Genomic DNA, 7,720 nt, shown 5'->3' with positions numbered 1-7,720 from the left:
TCATTCATATATTATTGGACAGCTGAGCTGTCGCTCAGCTCAGCTGTCCTACCTGTGCGGCCGCCTATGCAGCGAGGACGTGAGCCGGGAGCCCAGCACCGCAGATTGGATCGGAAGAGAGATCCGATCTGTGGTGTGGCAGGGGGCCCTTTGGAAAGGGGGGCCCGGGGTACGTACTCCCCCCCCCCCTTTAATCTAGCTCTGTGTATCGGTGCTCTCTCCTCCAGCGATTTTGAGCTGAAAGCAGCTCCCTTTTGGTTGTTTGAGCTGCTTTTGTGAATAATGTTGAAAAGCATACCATATAGATGCCTCTGTTGAAGTCACAGTATTTGCGGTCATCCTCCTGGCTAATGCTCCTACCGGTAGCCTTTTAGTTGGAGTGGACATCTTATTCGCTTTAACCGCAATGTGACCGCTTGTCCTCCCGGCCGGTACTTTCACTCCTGGCCTTATCCGGAGTCAATGGGCAGATGGTTACACAGCCATTTCCCTGCTTTGGGGATGTGATTCAGCCAGCCAGCTGATGGATAATGATCCGCTGCAGTCTGTGTATGGAGATGGTGACAGACGCGTTTCCCAGCCTACTCAATAGCATCGGCCGCTTCCTCAAATTTTTTATTTTTTATGTGATGCCGGCCGGCACTAAGTATAATTGTGAAAAGGAATATTGATAGAAATAAAAATATTTTTTAAATATCCACAACAGATGTGTATAGCGCTCTCTCGATTGTTTTTTTCTCTAATTCAGATCTATTCACTTGCTAGCTATTTTTTGCAGCGCTGCGAACAGATAGACGCCACCTATAGGGGAGTGTACTTTAGCTTTGCAAGTGTGCGAACGCGTGTGCATCCGCCCTGTACAAAAACAGCTTGTGCAGTTTCTGAGTTGCTCTGACCTAACTCAGCCGCAGCGATCCCTTCAGCCTATTCAAGCCCGGAATTGACATCAGACACCCACCCTGCAAATGCCTCAACACGCCTGCGTTTTTCCAGACACTCCCAGAAAATGGTCAGTTGACACCCACAATCGCGCTCTTCCTATCAATCTCTTTGCGATCGGCTGTGCGAATGGATTCTTCGCTAGAACCAGTGCACAGCAACGATCCGCTTTGTACCCATACGACGTGCCTGGAAAAATTGACTACTGGGACCTACACACGTAGCGATTTAGGCTGCTTTTCTAAGTGATTTGAGTGAATCGCTTAGAAATTCAGCACAAATTGCTCTGTGCGTGGACTATAGCAATAGTGATGCGCATCCCCGCGCTTCACTATCACCCATCTAGTTAGTTCAAGCATGTGTGAAAGATCTAGTCATCTCCCGTGTTTTCTCTATTGAGAACTCGTGCAGTGACAGATCGCTCAGCACACATTGTTGGTGCAGCGCTGTGTGCTGAGCGATCTGAGCAATCTAATACCCCGTGTGTAGGCCCCATTATTCAGCAGCAGAAAAGAAAAGTATAATATATCCATTGGATTAAAGAGAAGCAATAGGTTATAGCAATACAGTAACTGAGACAATTTAGGCTTTGTTCATGAACCCATAATAATCTCTGGATTACATAGTGAATTGAGAAAAAAATAACTGCGTTCTCTCCCTCTTTCATCATCAAATGCTGTTCATACTTATAGTAGGTAGGGATGAGCGGGCTCAGATCTACAAGATCCGAGCCCATCCGAACTTCCCGATCCGAGCCGGGATCAGAGTCCGGCTCGGGTTTTCCTTCCAGACTCAGATCCCGGAACAAGTCAAAACGTCATCATCCCGCTGTCGGATTCTCGCGAGATCTGGACTATATGCTATTCCACACTTCTTGCTGCAATTATCACTCCAGCATTGCAGAGGGAGCAGGACGGACATGTCTGTTGTCTGTCTGTGGGAGGGTGGCGGGAAGGGTGGCGTGGGGTGGGTGCTGGTTCTGCTGTCGGTGCTGTTGTCCTGTGCTGTAACAAATCAGTCCAGTGCTTGGGCTATGCTGCCATAATAAGTCACTGGGTGCTCTGTCTGCCATACAAGTGGGGGCTGCATCTGTCTGCCATAAATCAGTCCAGTGCTGTGGCTGTGCTCCATAATAAGTCACTGGGTGCTCTGTGTGCCATACACATGGGTGCTGTGTCTGTCTGCCACAAATCAGTCCAGTGCTGGGGCTATGCTGCCATAATAAGTCACTGAGTGCTCTGTCTGCCATACAAGTGGGGGCTGCGTCTGTCTGCATAAATCAGTCCAGTGCTGTAGCTGTGCTCGATAATAAGTCACTCAGTGCTCTGTCTGCCATACAAGCGGGTGAAGAAACATGAGACCCAGGGCCTGATCAGCCTGGATGTCTGAGTCCTGGGGGGGGCGCAGCACCGGCACAATAGATGCTTAGGCTCTACCTACTACTGGAAGCTGCAGATTCCATGCAGACAGCATGGAAGATGGCCCTTTAAAAATGGCAGCTGCCTTCTAGGAAACATATACTAGAGGTATTACTAGACCATTACCCAGCGCTACCCGGAATGAGCATGTAACCCCCTGGCACTGAGCATGTAACCCCCTGGCACTGAGCATGTAACCCCTATAGCAACAAGCATATGTAACCCCTGGCAACGAGCATGTAACCCCTGGCAATGAGCATGTGACCGGGTCCAACTTCCGGTCAGCAGAATCACGGATGCCGGCAGAGTGCTGGCAGTATCCCCAGTGCAGTTGTGCCGGCGGTATCCTCAGTGCAGGAGTGTCGGCAGCCCCCGCACCCCACCCGCGATCGCGGCACCCCCGCACCCCAACCGCGATCGCTGCACCCCCCGCACCCCACCCATGATCGCGGTACCCCCGCACCCCACCCACGATCGCGGCACCCCCCGCATATCACCCGCGATCGCAGCACCCCCCGCATATCACCCACGATCGCGGCACCCCCCGCATATCACCCACGATCGCAGCACCTCTGCTCCCCTCCTGCAGTCACTGCCCCCCCAAGATCGCGGCACCCCTTCCCCCTCGCCACCACCAGGGCCAGCTCCAGCCCGCACCGGCTCCCGCACCGGTAATTCACCCCCCCCCCCCCGCGCCCGCCAGCCTCCCTCCGCCCGCACCGGCTCCCGCACCGCTAATTCACCCCCCCAACCCGTCCGCCAGCCTACCTCCGCCCGCACCGGCTCCCGCACCGCTAATTCCCCCCCCCCCCCGCGCCAGCCTTCTGTCACTTCAGACGCGCACAGAGCTAATCAGGTGAGTGCCACGGAGTGGCGATTCCTGATTGGCTGAAGAGACACTTCTGTGACAGCATGGGACCCCTTTCAGTCCGTTTGGTCCGGGTGTTCGGTTTGTTGTTTTGCCAAGTACGTGGATTATAATCTGGACCCTGGATCAGGTGAGTATAATTATCTTTTATTTTCAGGTACCCGTGGATTCTACTTGGAGAAGAGGACCGACTGCTTTGTGTCAACATTGGTAAGTATGTGTGTGTCGACATGTGTGAAATAAAGTTTTACTGTCACGGTGTGTGTCTCCTGTTTTTATTTGGGTATTTTTTTTCCATTAGAACTACAGGTACCAGCGGGCCCGTTTTTCTCCCGCATGCTGGTACTTGTGGTTCTCCAAGTACCAGCTTGCGGGGAGGCTTGCTGGGACTTGTAGTACTGCTGGAAAAAACAATATTCTTTCAATTTTCTCAAGGCTATCAGCCCCCCATCCGCAGCCTTTGGACGGGGGGGACAGCCTCGGGCTTCACCCCTGGCCCTTGGGTGGCTGGGGGGGGACCCCTTGATTGAAGGGGTCCCCACTCCCCCAGGGTACCCCGGCCAGGGGTGACTAGTTGGATATTTAATGCCACGGCCGCAGGGCACTGTATAAAAGTGACCCCCGGCTGTGGCATTATCTGTCCAGCTAGTGGAGCCCGATGCTGGTGTAAAAAATACGGGGGACCCCTACACTTTTTGTCCCCCGTATTTTTTGCACCAGCACCAGGCGCAGAGCACGGTGCTGGTTTTAAAAATACGGGGGATCCCCTGTCCATTTTTCCCCTGGATTTTTAGAACCAGGACCGGCTCGAAGAGCCCGAGGCTGGTTATGCTTTGGAGGGGGGACCCCACGCAATTTTTTTTCGGCTTTTTCCCATTCCATTTGAACAAAAAAAAATAATAATAATCTTTTTAAAAATATATAAATAATACTTGTGCCTCCAAAAAAGACAAACCAAGTACCTAATCCCTTCTAATATAAATAGATATGCTATTACCCAAAAAAAAAACACCAAAAAAAACATGTTTTTACATTTTTTTATTAGATTCCGCCAGCAAAGTGTGGCGGATTGAAAATGACCGAAACCGAAACGTTAAGCTGGCAGAACAGGGTCACGTATGTTCTTGATTATTGAAAACTCCTAGAGTGCCGCCTATCGTTTGTGATATGTTTGCTTTTTGAAGCTCAGGAGGGCACCAGGCAAGCTGTACATTTTACTACATTGGGAGTGCCGAATATCTACATCTGGTATATATATATATATATATATATATATATATATATATTTATTTGCCTTGGCAGCCCAACCATGCTGGTATCCATAGTTCAGTATAAAAATAAGTAAATCTAATAAATGTATGGTGGTGAAAGAAAAGCCCAGTTTCACTGAAAAAAAGACACTTCTGCATGTTTTGAAATTAAAAAACAAAACAAAACTGAAGAACTGTAGGAAGGCACTGTCCGCCTACTTCGGTGACATCTCAAGTTGGACAGAAGTTGGAAGGTTGGTTGGTCTGATGAAAAGTTGGTTAGATGTGTGGAGCACTGGTAAAAAGTTGGTGAGATGTGTGGGGCACTGTTTTAGTTGAACAGACAAGTTGGATGGTTGGAAGTTTGGAGTGTTGGAGAAAAGTTGGTCTGATGTATGGCTAGCTTAAGTCCAGACCTACTTAGAAAACTGCACAACATTTTTTACCATAGCAGGCCTGCACAAGCGATTGCAGCCTTGCTATGGGGAAGAAACAACCCTCATAGGCGGAGATACGGGCTGCAAAAAGCAGCTTCGTGCGATCAACTCGTAATGAGGCCCTTTATTTGGAAATATTTTATCATTGCAAAATCTTATATGTTCTTTTACTCTATAGCACTAAGGTTTTTCTTAACTTATTATTTAATTTCACTTTAAACTTAATTCACCTCTGTGCTCTGAGCAACATACTGTATAGTAACATCCCCCAGCCAGGATAAAATCTGTACCCACCAAGGAGTCTACTTCAAAGGCCTCTCATACTGAGATTTTCACACCTACACAATTAGCAATTAGACTCTAAAGCTGGCCATAAATCAGAACGACCTGATTACAGTGTCTATTTAACAGCAATGTTGGTGGAAAGCTACGTTACGTGATGCACTGGACACCCAGTGGTGAAACTATGAATTGTCATGAATTGTCATTGCACAACATGATGGCCCAACAACAAAAGGAATTCATGTCATGCCAAATTTACTGCCATTGCACTCTTTTCAGAAAGGTAATAGTGGACACATCTGTAGATTAAGTTTAGTGCTTATTTCACTTATATAAAAATGACACGAGCGTAATTATTAAAATTAACTCGAAAGGACATTTAGGTTATTTTTTTCTAGTAGGGTGCTGAGTGTGTGTTAGAGATATTCCTCTAGACTCACATCTGATTGGTTATTGAATTCCCGTAAACGAGGTAGGATGGTGTTAGGTATAAATAGCCTCACATCTCAGGCACAAAGTCACTTGCACTTTGGTAGGTGAATGAAGCACCACACAGGGCAATGTGAGTATTATAATAAGTTGAGGGTTTTCTTATTGTAGTCTAATAATAAATAAATAAGATGTTAATAGAACACACTTTAATAGGAGGTGCATAATATCCATTTACAGATTATTATCTTCTAAGCGCATTTTTTGAAGTTCACCAACAGTGGGTATGTATTTTTATTTATACATTTATTGAACACTGATTACTGATATGGTAATTTAATATTGATACATATTTTCTATTCCAGTAGGATTTTTTTCCAATTTGATGGAATATAGTCATCATCCATTTTGGAATACATAAATTAATTCTAAAGTAAGTCTATTGTCACAATATAAGAGTACTTTTTTGGTCAAAACTTATTCAATATTGATCCAATGTAATTGTTTTTTTTAGAGTTGTGCCATTAATCATTTTGTATGATTGGTTATTATATCCAAAGGATTGTTCTTGGAATGAGTCTTTAGGTATGTAATGATTGTGGCCAGAGTTTTGACTATATAAAGTATATGAAAAATACAAAGAATATGTTTGAAATATCTTCTTTGCATTATTCTAATAATTTTTATTGCCAAAACTCTGGAGTAAAAAGTATATGGCAGGTAATGCAGTGCCTCACCTGGCTAACTTTTCCACACATCTCTTATCAACACTCAACAAATTTCCAGGAGTTTATACTGCTGCACCTCTATATAATGCCCAGATGCACTCTTTGGATCATATATTGCATGCAAATCTGGCTCTGGTGCTAGACTGTGCCTCCTGAGCCATTTAGCTCACTGCACATCCCTGATAGATATATATATATATATATATATATATATATATATATATATATATATATTTATTTTAACTTGCAGCTCGGTTAAAACTGCGTGGAGTCACAGGGCTTATAGATGTTCGTGAACAAAGTGCACTAAGGTAAAGCACACCAAACAGTACAATTTACAGTGGAGTACAGCACAGCATACAGCAGCGTACCCCTACACACAGTCACTTGTACAGCAAAGCCAGTACAGCATAGTGCAGCATACAGTATCATGCCCCCCAATGGCATAACTTCATCCTAGGTGCACAGAGGCAAGACAGATGTTGGGACCCTCCACCACACACGCACACACACACACACACACACACACACACACACACACACACACACACACACACACACACACACACTTTATAACACTGGGTAACAATCACTGCTTTAAGATTGTGTGTACTGTACCTTCCATTGTCATTATCTAAGTGTTGCTTGTTACCGTTTACCAGCAGGACCCAATCTCCACCAACTTCAGCAGAAAAGGAAGAGGAGGAAGGTACGTGGGGTGAAGTGTCCAGAAGTGGAAGAAGAAAGGAGGGGGGGGGGGGGTTAGGTGCAGGACAAGATAAATAGTGGTTTGTGGAGGACACAGGGTGCATGGTTGTGGGTAAATGGTAGAAATAGGTGGGGTAAAGGAAGATATATAATAAAATAAGTAATGGGAGACACAGGCAAAAGAGGAAAAAGAAAGGCCAGATACACATAAGGATGATTAGAGACATACTGGTGCCTGGACATGGATACATATATATTGTGGACTGGAGGGGACATGGAGTCATACACACTGAGACCTGGGGGATGGGGGCACATGGTGACACACATTGCGTCCTGGGGGGATGGGTGACATTCATTCTAGGGACTGGAGGGGACATGAAGACATACACATTTATGTCTGTGGACAATATATTGACACAAATTGGGTCCTGGGGAGATATACTGTAGTTACACATATACTGGGACCTCAGAAGGACACAGTGATGCATACACTGGAGCCTGGGGGGACATAGAGACATACACACTGTTTCTTGGGGGGGGGGGGGGGGGGGGCAGGGACACACACACTGGGGCCTGGAGGGACAACATGGTGACACACATTGGGGAACGGGGGGATGACATGGCGTCATTCATACTGGGATGTCATATTTACACATATATT

This window comes from Pseudophryne corroboree, chromosome 4 (assembly GCF_028390025.1).
Source record: "Pseudophryne corroboree isolate aPseCor3 chromosome 4, aPseCor3.hap2, whole genome shotgun sequence".
Classification (NCBI taxonomy): Eukaryota; Metazoa; Chordata; class Amphibia; order Anura; family Myobatrachidae; genus Pseudophryne; species Pseudophryne corroboree.
The sequence above is the reverse complement of the archived record's forward strand: the minus strand, read 5'-3'. Positions refer to the sequence as shown.